This window comes from Phalacrocorax carbo, chromosome 17, assembly GCF_963921805.1.
Source record: "Phalacrocorax carbo chromosome 17, bPhaCar2.1, whole genome shotgun sequence".
NCBI lineage: Eukaryota > Metazoa > Chordata > Aves > Suliformes > Phalacrocoracidae > Phalacrocorax > Phalacrocorax carbo.
In genome coordinates, this window is record NC_087529.1 from 1,109,008 (window position 1) to 1,121,957 (window position 12,950).

At 51.9% G+C, this 12,950-nt stretch overlaps 1 long non-coding RNA gene across 1 annotated transcript in view; it reads right to left on the reverse strand.

The window, feature by feature from the left end:
- Positions 1-12,950, reverse strand: part of LOC135316072 (uncharacterized) — a 29,256-nt gene that overhangs the window by 12,902 nt on the left and 3,404 nt on the right. The gene's annotated exons all lie outside the window — the stretch shown is intronic.

Genomic DNA, 12,950 nt, shown 5'->3' on the forward strand with positions numbered 1-12,950 from the left:
CAGCAAATCCACCATCGCTACTTCACCTGCCACATGCACACGTGGCCCGGGTGTGCCAGTAGTACATCCCTCATGGAGGTTCGTTAACTCAACCTATGGGGATTTCATCAAGAACAACATTCCTCCTTGAAAAAAAAAAAGATACTTCAGCAATTTCTTCTAGAAGAGGTCAGACACTGGTTTGCTCAGTACCTCACTACTCGGCACCGGGCTCCCCTCCTTCCTATGCACAGCTCAGGCCCCTCCGTTTAAATCGCAAGCTCCTGGCTGCAAGGTTTTTATTTTCTGCTAAGTATTTGCACAGGAGCCAGCCGTCCTGGACCTCAGCATCTGTCTGGACCTCCCAGTTTGACCGTACAAATTTATAAACCAGAGGCACTTTGCATTTAGAGAGCTGCATCATTTATTGATGATTTGCACGCTCGATTCCCTCACCGACACAAACCACCCAGGAGGCTGCTCCAGCCGAGCTCCCACCTGCGGTGAAACACATTAATCAACCAGGAGATATTTTGCGTCTACCAGGCTCTTTCTGCAAGGGGCTACCAGCAGCCCAGCGGCTCAGCTCTGGGCCGAGCGGGCTGAACGCAGGGCTCTCTGCCCCACGCTGCCACAGATTTGCTGCCAATCGGCAGCACCTCGTCCCAGCCGCCCGGCTCTGCCGCGAAACGCTGCGCTGGGTCCCTGGCGTGATCATCCAGGGCTGCGCTGCGAGGGACGAGCCTCCGGAGGGAAACCCCGCGCCCCTCAGCCCTTGGCCCCGCGCAGGCGTTGCACCGCTTGAGCCAGCTCTGCTCCACGGGAACAGACAGGTCGTGCTGGTATCTCTGTGTCCAGCAAGGATTTAGCCCTTCTGAGAAAAGGAAATAACTAGAAAGGGCCTTTTGTCGATATGTTTGTGCCTGCTGAAGCTGGCACCAAATTACTGACTTCATAGGAAAAAAAAAAAAACAGCTCTGGTAGAGACCTTTACTTAGTTATAAAAACAAGGGGGCTTTAGCTAATCAGTCTCTTCCTCACAGCATGGATTAGATCAATTAGCCTGTTATTGCACTTCAGGATGACGATGGTCCTGCGGGCTCAGTAGAGAGTGGTGGTGTTTTTAAGAAAGCAGCATGAGATTGCTTCCCTTCCCAGCCCATCAGCATCGGAACAAGCTTGGAGCTCACTCCATACGTAATCAATGCTCCCCGTGCTACGCTGGGCTGCTTGCTCTGGCCAGAAGCTTTAAATGGCCCTAGAAGAAGGATTTGAGTCTTGAAAATCACTGTTGTTAGAATATTAAAGTTGATTGAGGCCGTTTGTTGTCAAAGGGGGGAGGAAACGTCCACCATAAAAGCTCCAAGCCGGTTTGGTTAGTTACCTCCGCCAGCACCACACAGCTCTGCCTGTGCATGAAAGAAACTAGCCTGTGGGAGAAGATTTATGCCTTCGGCAGCAAAAATGTAATTGGAAATCACTCTGCGCAGATTGAAGAGCCCACACCGAGGGGGATCAAAACAGTAGGCGAGGAACGAGAGGCACGGAAGGGCTGATGCCACATGCTCCGGCGGGCTCGTTCCAGCTGGGTTATCTCAGAAGAGTGTGCACAAGCCCCCACAAGGCTTTTCAAGGTGATTATTCATTTAAATCGGGGGTTATGTTCCGGGGCGGGGGGTTGGGAGCAGGAAAGAGGGCTGGTGATGGTCACCCCAAGCAGGGTCTGGGCTGGAGAGCCAGGAAGCCACCGAAAGCACTGTTGAGAACATCAAGAAGCTCAAAACCACGTCGGCCAAAAGCATCGCTTGCGGCTCCCCAGGCCTCGGAGGGGAGCAGAAGACTGCAAACACCTACCCACAACTGCCGTGGAGAGGCCAAAAGCGACCCAAGGGGACACCGCGGCGGCGGCTGAGGCGGGGAGAGGGGCTGCCCCGGGCAGCGAAACCGCGCGCGCGGGTCACTACACCGCGACCGGGCACGGCCGCGTCGGGGCGCCGCGGCTCAGCGGCCGGCGAGAGGCAGCCCCCAGGCCCGCGCAGGGGCCGCTCGTGCCCCCAGAAACGCAAGGGCTGCCGCGGTCCGGTAACGGGGAGCGCGTCGCCGGTAGGTGCTACCGCCAAGGAAACCCCATTGACCGTATTAGCAGTATTCATGTATTGGTGCTTATGAGGAAGGGGGAAAAACAACTCACCCAACCTCTCCAGCGTAATGCAACGAGGCGAGCAACGGATTTGATCTCGTCCTGACCTCTTTGGTACGCAGATGTCGTCCTGGAAACATCGCGCAGTGATTGATCCCACTCTGCCTTCGCTCCAGGGGCCGCTGAGTTCTTATCTGCCTGGGGACCGTGTTCCACCAGCAGATTATGTGCACCAAGAGCTGATCTTGCCACCTCTATTAAATGTTTTTAGCATTAAATTCTGAAGGACAAACAGGAAACCGGACCCGTCACAGTCCTCCAACAGCTTCCAGCCACGTGAGTCTCGCCGCTTCGTACAAGCGGGCCCCATCTCCAAGAAATATTCCCAAATGCTCAACAGCTGTAAGCAAAAGAGCTGATGACCCTGCAACACCAGAACCTGCCGGGCTTTGGGGACTCGGCCTTTCCTTCCCACGCGCTGGGGGAACAGAGGTCCTCTACGATGACAAAGTGGAGTTAAAGGCTCGGTGGGGATCGCCCCCCTCCCTCGCAGCACCCCAGACCAGCGATCACACGCTTTCAAGACATGGGTTCACGCACACCCAGGCAGCACATCATGACTGCTGCTCATCGCACAAAGCTAGCCAAAAAATTAAGAAATACAGCAGGTTTGGGTCCTACGGTGTATGTACGCGTGCGCGGTCAAGGACAGCTCACCTGGGAGGAAGGCAAAGCGAGGAGCAAACACCATCTCCCTGCACCGATGACAGCCACACGCGCCGCTCGGAGCCCAGCGCAGTAGCCTCTTCGGTGGGCCGAAGAGGCAAGGGAAAATCTTAGCGCAGGGCTGGCTGCGAGGCTGCCCACTTATTTCGCCCCACTGCAACCCATGCTCTGCTTGTAGCAGAAAAGCTCCTCCAAATCCACGCGGCTGCAATCCCTTCCCCACCAGGACCAAGCCCTGGGGGGGGTTTGAGGACCCCCCTCCCTGATGCGTACAGCCCAATGCATCCTTTGCTCTCACATTCTCACCCATTTTACTTACACCCATCACACCCGCCTTTAGGACAAATCATCTTTTTTCTCTCCCTCACCTTTCCTATTCTTTATTCAGAGGAAAACCTGCACTCCGGGTCCGCAGGAGGCTGTCTGGGCGAGGCGGGCAGACCGTTTTGTCTGCACTTGCTAAAGGACTGGGGTTTCTCTGATTGCAGCCTCCTCTCTGCCTTAGCAAAACCCAACTTGAATTATATTTATTTTCATTCCCTTCCATGCATCAAGAAAGAAATATGTTTGCAGGGCTGCAGTGGATGGAGGATTCTCCACGTGCTCCTCCCCGCACAGCACTGCGGGGGAGAACTGAAATAGCAATTAAACCGGAGGGGGCGGTGGGTACGGGCTGGTTTTTTTCTCTTACATCTCTGTTTTGCAGCCTCTGGGTTGTAAAGAAGCAGGGTCATAGGAAATGGCTTTTTATGGTGAATGGGGGAATGAAAAATAATCACAACTGCTGCAGAAGACGGTGGGTTTTCAATGTGAAAAAACGTGTTTTTCAAACAAGGAAAAGCTGACCTAGTTGAAAACCCAGAGGGCAGCAGGTTGGCCGACTACCGTCGTCGTCCCGCGCGCCTGTTGGGAAGCGCAGCGCCTGGGGGGCGTGAGGAGGGCTTCCGCGGTCACGGTCCGGGGGTCACGGCCTGGGGCCGCACGCAGCCGGGCCCTGGAAGGCAGGAGTGCGCCGGGCTGCCCGGGGGATGCTACGCCAAAACTCAACAGAAATACCGACACCCAACATCTGGGAACGCTGGGCTGCCGTTTTCCTGGGCAGAAAGGTCCAGGGGAGAGCCGCCAGCCCTACGCACGCCCCAGAGCTCTCCTTCCAAACTCATGAGTCAGGCCACACGCAAAACCAGGCGTTTCCCACCTAAAAACGTAACTCAACAGCTGGGGAGTGCTTTCGAAAGCTGCGAGCCATAACACGACCTACGTGAATACCCCATTATCGTGAGGAAAACACTCCTGCGAGAGTGCTTCAGCTGCAACTGGTTAAATGGAGGAGAAACCAGTAGGAGAGAAGGGGGATGCTTGGAGGATGCGGTTTTCCCAAGGAAAGGTGACTCTGATGGGGGTGCAAAAGGACACAAAAAGGGAGAAGGTTGAGACCTGGGCAAATCTCACCCACAACATCTGGGATCTGCATAAAAACCCAGAGGGAGGTAAAACTTTCACCGGCGCCCATGCTACCTGAAGCCTGGTATTTTTTCCCCTTACTAATAGAAGAAAGAGGCCTGACTAGGGGAATCTTTTGCATTATTTATTGGCAGCTCATGCTGATGTGTTTAATGCTGGTCCTGGAGATAGCAAATGGTCTGCTCCAGCTCAGCTGATAGGGGAAATCGTGTATAGGGGCACCTGGAAAAGCAGCTAAGTATTGTCCCTCAGGGACGACCTGTTTTACATACAAAACACTGAGCAAGCACAGTTAGAAACCAGAGGGGCTTTAGCTCTTGCTGATCCAGGAACTCGGGACCAAAATTACGCTGCAGCTCAGACACGTGCAGTTCTTGCTGGAATCATTCTCCCTGGCGGAGCGATAAGGGCAATGCCAAAACACTTCAGGGCCCAGGAAAAAGGGGCCGGATGGCAAGTACTGAGCCTCCCACGAGCAGGGGTGGGTGGATCAGGCCACCCTCCCCTTCCAGCCCATCAGTTATCGCCTACATTTCAGTGAGCAAATATTCCACCCAGTTGTGAAATTTCCCTTTTATACAACCACACTAATTAAAAAAACCCAGATGTATCCTATTGTTTTGCTGCTTATGACACTGCCGCAGGTCGTGGCCAGGATCGGGGCTCTCCTGCCGCAGGTGCCGTACAAAGGCGACAGCCCCTGCCTGCCCCCTGCCCTGAGCGTGGGCGGTGCAGCACCCTTCCTCTGTCAGGGACCCACCCCCCCTTGGAAAGGGGAGATACCGCCCGTGTTCAATTAACGTGAAGCTAAACTCCTTTTTGATCAAGCATTGCTTGTGTAGCATTTGATGTTTTAATACTGAGTCTAAGCTTAAAGACAGGATATCTTGGCCGTCGGCGTTATGCACCTAATTGAGGACAAAAGCTCCTTTTGGAGGAAAATAAAAGGGGATTTGGCAAGAGAAGAGAGCCTCGAGTTGTCCTTAGGTGACACGCGACCATATATGGATAAAAAGGGTTAGGGGGCTTCATCCGTAAAGACCAGAGACCACCGAGGACCCCCGAAGAGAGGAAGACGTGCAGAAGGATCCGGAGTGGAGTGACCTAATGCCATTATGCGACCTATGTAGATTAGATTGAATATGTATTAGACAGGTGGGATGTGTACTAATTTACTGCATAAATATAACAAAGGAGCCGACTTCGGAGCGCTCGATTTGTGGAAAGCCGCCGAGCACCCGGGCTCGCGCAACGCTGACATAAAGAAGCAACGCCTCCGCTGGGCGTGCGCCTACGGACTCGCTGCGCACCGGGCGACAGAGGCGCCTGCGGACGGCACCGCCGCGCGCTCAGACCCTGCCCCCCGGCACAAGCGGCTCCCGAGTCCCTTCGGTAAATAAGATGGATTCGAAGACCAGTTTTCCTAAACAGTCAGGATTAACACCGGCTTCGGAGACACCTTGCAGATTTTGCTATCCTGCACTCGTAGGAGCGTCGAGGGAAAGCCTGCGAGGCTTGCTTAGCAGCTCCCAGCCTCCGAGGGTTAAGCTGGCAGATCAGCCTTCAGCGGTCACAGCTAAATTGAGTAGATTTCATTGATCGCGCCGTTAATTGCCCGCCAGGCAGAAAGCTACTGCGCGATGGACGACCGGCTCGTTGACAACAGGTCGCCCGTAGGAAGCTTTAACACAGAGAAAGGCAGTAGCAACTGGCCCGGTGGTAGCAACCCTGCTGCTCCTGCTGCCTTGCGAGATGGACGCGCTTATAACCAAACTTACTGAGCTCCTTTTTCAGACACTGCAATAACCAATGGCTCCAAGCAACATCGTAAAAGAACAGCAAAAAAGAGCTGTACCTCCAGAGTACGTGATTTATACTGACCCAAAAGCTTGCTGGAAATAAAACGTGGATGTTAGCTCATTTCTCTGAGCAGCCGTAATCGCTAAGCTGGCAGAGGAGGAAAGTATTTGGTCTGCTTTTCTTGTGCATGGCCATTAGCAAATGTTAGCGCAGGATTTGTTCACAAGGATGAACTGCGAGAGGTTTGCTACCTGGAAAGGACGGGAGGAACCCTGGAGCCCAAGCTGGCACCACAGGACAGGTATTTAGGAGGACAGGGCCAAGTTTTTGCACGAAAACTGCGTAAGCACATGGCTCAGTTACTCCTGATTGATGGGGAATTGGAGATGCTTTGTTTATAGTCCCTTCTGGCAGTTTTGGGCTTGCATTTTCTGTCTTCTTTTCTGTAAATATGCAAAGGAGACACCTTTGGCTTAGTTTATAGTTTTACCTAAAACTGAAGACCTGATTTAATAGTCAGAAAAGATGCAATCTGCTCATCGCCCCCTTTAATTATTCGTGCAGATTTCTAAATTAATTCCCCAGGTTTTCTGCCTCCTAATAGCTTATTGATTCTGTGAATTCTGTGCTATTTTTTCATTCTTCTTCGCTATTTTATTAATTCAGTCTGAGGAGAAAACAAACCTGTAGAGCCTACATAGCATCCTTCAAGAAGGGTTCACTTAGCTGCATCTGGAGGGCTTGGCCGAGCACTCAGCTGCCAGCACGGCTCCTCGGTGAGCCCGCTGCTTCCCTCCGTAAGTTGTTAGCAGAAGCAGAAATAGCATTTGAGGTTTAGGAAAGAGAAGCACAGGGCCACTGCCTTGTGCTGTGCCAAGAAGAGTAGGAAAATCAATATATAACGCGCTGAAGATTTGGCCCATGCATTTATGGCTGTTTTTTTTCTGGGGAAGGCTGTTCTGTTTCTGGCTCTCCCAATGGCTCGCTGTGTCACCTGTCAGTTGTGCCCTTCCCCAGGGGAAACCAGAGCTGCCCTTGGTTTGTGCAAGCCTATGCGGAGGTGCTCCGGGGTTAGGATTTGGCATCGCGAGCCAGCAGCAGGACCACAAGCAATAGTGATAAACACGGTGTGGAAATCACAGCTACATGATTAGACCTCAAAGCACCCTAATACAGGCATGCCTGTCCTTCGGGGGTGAACTTCTGGAACAGATACACAGAGGCTCAGACATATATGGAAAACAACAAGAATTTATATGGAAAACTACAGGATAAAGGATAGGACATTGGCTATAACAAATGGAAAATCCAGCTACATCACACATCACCATGGGAATGAGCCTCCCTTTTCCCCTTTTGCAGCTGCCTCTTGTCTTGCTGCTACCTCCAGGCAAGGCCTGCGACGCCAGCTTGACTTATATTTCATTTATATAAGGTGGCAGTAAAGAACCGATCCCCGAGCACTACATGCATCACGCTCTGGGTACAGGCTAACCCGGCTGTTACCAAACTCCGGCTGAACCCTGCGCGTACGGGTGCCGGCAGAAAATCTCAGAGGCTGACAGATTTTCAAATACACAAAATAAAAGGCACCTGCTTCAGACCGCTTGTCGTCACACGTTGCTTTCCACTAGGAGAACATCACCATTACTTTTTTGGTTTATTTCATCTCCTTCACCGTACACGCCTGCTTGTTAAATGGTGAATTTAAAGGCTAAGTATTTTCCCAGTCGCTCTGGGGGAAGCTGTGCTTTCTTGCAAGCTCAGAGCTCCCCTCCACCACCACACGCACTGGAACCAGCTTTGCACAGAGCTGCAGGCTAAAACACAAAACTTAGCCTTTCTTTGCACCCCTCTCATGCCTCCCTTTGCCACGAGAACCTGCCAACTATGTTCAGGCGCTTTACAAGAGATGCAAAGAAAAGGATAACCAGGCAAATTATAAGGGGAAGGTCTTCAAAAGAACAAAGCACCTGCTTCTCCCTTCCAAGCAGCTGAAGAAGAGAGGCTTTGCAAGCGTGCTTGAAGTCGGCTGGGTGATACGCATTTTCCCCAACAACTGGCAAAAGTTACTGTGGAAATCACTCTCTGTTCAGCCAGGAAAGAAAAACCAAAGCAGCAGAACAGCTTAAAGCACCGCAACGCTCAGGAGGCACGAGCTGTATTTCACGGCTGCTCATCTCTAGAGCGCAGGTCCAAGCCTCAGCTCCCATCAGCGGCTCGTCAGGCTCGCTGGGTAAACTGGCGGCACAGGGGGATGTTTGCAATGCGCTAAATGAACAAAGCCCCAGCGTCGCTGGGAGAAAACCCTGCTTCCCATCTCAGAGGTAGTTAAATTTGTTCTTCTGCATATGTCTCGCTGCTGAGAACCGTCCCCGCTCTAGCTCCTCGTTATTAGCATTCAATCAGCATTAACCTGAGTGGATATTGCTTCTTTAAGCCATAACACTACTTAGGAAGTTGTAAAAGGCAAGAGCCATTTTCCCCACACCTACGCAGCGTGCAGTACGCAGCTTTAATTTAGGTGCTGCTTTTCATATAAACTACATCTTACAGACCGGGCTTAGCAGCTCAGCTCTGCGTGTCAGCAAAATTACCCATCTGATGGGCAGAGTCTGCCCCAACTCCACGTGAGCCAAGGCAGCCTCATTTGGAAGTCAGTCCCACCCAAACTCAGCGCAGCTCGCGTGAAAGGGGTGAAACCGGCCTCCCCCGACGATAACTGCCAAGCAAGAGTCAATCAACTGGTAATACCCGACTGGAAACCAGCTCCGGACCAGGGCATTTCTGAAGCAATGCCACATACTCACAACAAAACCTTGCCTGGGCTGCACAACTCTTACGTATTCAGGTGTCTAGAGATCTCTATTATCTTGTGCTTATTTTAATCGGCGTGATCCTCCCAATCGCCCGTTTCTTTCCCCGTTCTCTCCTAGCCCACCAAAACAGACACTAACAGCCTCCTCTTGAAACCCCTCCGTGCACCAGGATCAGTAGTTTTCCACAGCCACCAATTATTTCACTCTCCCTCCTTAATCTCTAGGAAAATCTGGAGGGTGTGATTAGACACCAGCTTCCCCAGGAAATCAGTTTTTCCTACCTGCTTTCATCTCCTCTTCTAATGGATGTAGGCAGCACCTCTTCTCCCCCTTGCAAGGGTGACCTCCTGCCTGCTAGTCTACACTTCAGAGGCTTCTTGCTTAATCACCAAACAGAAATGCAGCTTCTCCTCCTCACCTACCTCCAAAACCACCCAGCGCTGCCCAGAGGTTTGCTGTTTCATCCTTGGAGCTTGCCGCTTGCCACCCTGTGAGCAGCAGGAAAAATTAGATACTCATAGTATTATTTTTATAAAGCATTAGATTCTGCTAAGGAAAGACAGAAAGAGAAAGAAAAAGCAAGCCCCAAATCCTTACCCTGCGCCTGAGCTACTGGGGGAGCACTGAGTGGGGCTGGATGTTCAAAACCCGATGGAGGTAAAACAGCCTCACCTGGGGCCCCCAGCGAGCACCGGCTGGTTAATCAACGAGGGCCAGCAACGTCCCGGTCGCTCAAGCCAAGCCCTGCGTCGCTCTGTGGGCAGCCTCGGGGCTTTAGTGAGACTATTCAAGCTCTAACTTTGTTCAGCACAGGTTGGGCCGCCCCCTCTTGCAACGACCTGCAGACCTCGCTTTTTAACAAGTGACCAGGTTTTCGGGGGCTGTAGGGGGCCGTGAGGGAAATTGCCACCCCGATCGGATGCAACTTGAATGCCTCGGGTCAGGAATAAGGCCTGCCCGTGAAGGATGAACCTAGAGGCTTTGGTGAAAAAGTCTCCGCTGCATCTGACAGTTTAAATCTTATTTTGTAGTTACAGTTCTGCACAAATATCCCCTCTGAGCCGACCAAAAATCCGCAGCCACAGCGGCCGGGTGTTTGACCGTGCCCTCCAGAGGTGCTAAGGAGGGAGCGTTTCCCCAAGTACAGTACAACTTTACTGCCCTTTCTACTTTCCTTGTATCTGTTTCCTCTACTTTGACCGCCTCAGGTTTTCGCCGTGGACTTCACGCCTTGCGCGGCACCCCATCTGCAAACCCAAGCATCTCAACCTGCTGCTGGCTTGACCAGAGGCGGTCCCCTGGAAGCAGAGCAGCCTCTCCACCCCCCTCCACACCAGAAACTCTCCAAAGGCACCAGCTAACAAGAAAACGACCCCCAAAATGGGCTGAACGTCGCCAAGAGCCCCCCCCGAGCAGGGCTGTCCCTTCATCTGGGCGACCAGCCTCAGGTGTCACGTCAGTTCTTCAATCAGTTTTGCTGCCACTGCTGTTATGTCAGTCCCGCTCTCCCCAACGCCCTCCTCTTTCCTCAGCTTCAGCCTGGGCTGCGGGCACGCTGCCACGCGACACAGCGCCGCTGTCATCTCCAAAGGCCTTTTTGAAGCTTAGAAGCAGGAGCTTTGAAATACTTTCTCCTTGATGTGGTCGCCCATTTTGGACTGGCGCCGACACGGAAAGCTTTGTATTGCCTCCTGCATACACAGAGCATCCTCCTCCCCCCGTGCAGAACCGTACGGGCTGGCTTCGGGAGGCGACTGGGCACATATTAAATCAGATTCGAAGTGCGCGTACCTTGGTACAGCCCCTTGCCATTCCCTTCTGAAATCACCGTGTGTTTCAAAGCTCCCAGCTCCCACCTTGCTTTAAAACAATTCTCATCATCTTCACAGCAGGTATCCCGTGTGTCTCACGTCCCACGGAGCACTCAGCGCAAAGATTTGATTATTTACTGCTAAGGTTGAAGGTAATAAAGACCTGATTTGACACAGTTAAGTAAAATGGCTTTATCCAACAGCCGACCACGCTGGCCTTCCCTTTACTCACTCGCCCCGGCGAGGTTCTGGTCTCCAGTTTCCTCGCGTGCAACGAGGAGGTAACACGGCCCCACGGGAACGCTGGCAGACCAGTTCGAGGTTACCCGACGGAGGCACAAGGGATGTAAAGCGTTACATCGCGCGCTTCATCTGCTGTCGTCGTGGGCCATGTTAAACGACGGGACACGTTCACAGGTCCCGAGCACCGGTCCTGTATTTGCTGCCAGATAAGGGCTGCCACAACCAAATGGCTGCAGGAGGCACTCTATGCCACTAGTATCTTGACCCCGGTATTTATTAATAAAGTGTAAGCTGTTGAGGAGTATTTATTTTCTGGGTGGTAAGCTTAGACTTTGCCTCTTCGCTAGGAGGCTTGTCTCTGCGCTATCAAACCTCAAAGCTATTCCACCGCTCAGTTAATAACGCGCCCAATACAAACTCGCTGCCAGCACACGCCGATCATCAAATGCCGTTAGCATCCGTACAGAATACAAGAAAAACAAAGAAAACCAAACCTGAAGAAACTATCCGCCTACAGGATCTGGAAAAGCACAAGCGAGGAAGTAATGCAGAAATCTAGAAAATAAATTAAAACGATAAACCAAGGACCGCCCACCAGAAAGCCACGGGCAGCTTTAGAAATAGGGATCCGTATTTCGTTTGTTGAGAGAGTTCACGTTGCAGCTGTGCTATGCCATTATTTTACCACAAACCTTCACAAATAAAAACGCTGCTACGAAAAAGCCTAAGTATTGACTTGCAAGAACTAACAGGAGTCTAACAGCAACAACAAGCAGCACGTACAGGAAGGGTTTTAATTATTGGAGATGGAACTTAACATTTCAAATTCAGTCTCCCTTGTATGAATGACTGTGTCATTTGTATGTTGCTCAGGTTTCACAGCTCCACAGCCAGGTGCTGCACCGGGAGGTGTTTATTGACTGCAGCAGAGCTGGAGCTCGCCGCCCGCCACCGAGGGGACGCGGCAGGGCTTCGGCACGCCCTGCGCCTGCACGCATCTGCGTGAAGGGCGGCGAAGGGCAAGCCCTTCTTAACGCAGCATTTTTATTTCACTAAAGAAAACTAAAATTTATCTCCTTTTGGCTCCTCATCACACAGTTTATTCACGCGCTCCCGTGTCACCGCTGTCTGCTTAGACCAGAACCGCTCTGGGGCAGGGACCGTCACGGCAGCGGGTTCCCATCGCGTCGGAGAAAACGGGGGCTCAGCCTGCGCTGGTGCTACGCTACGGAACGCCATTAACAGCCAGTTACAGGGTGATATTCTCACTGTGCGGGGGATTCTCTGCATGTTAATGGCAGTGGCAAATCTTATTAGACAACCGTGAAGGAACCAGCAGTAAAACCATGTTTCCCCCAAAAAATCATCTTCCAAGGTTGCAAAAATCTCTTTCCCTACAATAAATGCTCTGAACTCGATCGCGGCACCATCTCGTGGGCTCGAGCGTCGGGAGGTAAAACAGGGCAAATGTTATTTTCCCGCTTCCTGAATCAGAGCACAGGAGCACCAAATGCTTATCGTTTTTGACATACGCCATCCTTGCACGCTCTGAATCAAATTCCACCTGTTAAATTCCTACAGTTTTAAGCAGTATTAGGATCATTTGGGCTAAACTTGATTTTAAGCACAAAATCAAGACGCTAAATTCCATGAAGTGCCAAAATGAGGTGCATGTTTGTCCTACCAGGCAACTAAACGATGTGTCGACCTTGTCCTCCTTTACAGGAACGTGTGAAATGTGATAAAGCTTTGGCAGCACAAGGTCAACCAGGTGCTCGGGACATTGCTGAGCCCGAGCCCTGGGTGAGCCCGGGAAAGGCCAAACACTGCCCGGCTACTCTGAGCCTTCACTCTTTGCTCAGAGCAACTCACAGTCGCTGCCTGAACATCCGAGAAATTATAACAGACAAAGCATTTGCTAACGTGGCAGCTGGAGGAAAACGGACCATAAATTTTCCTTGCACGACA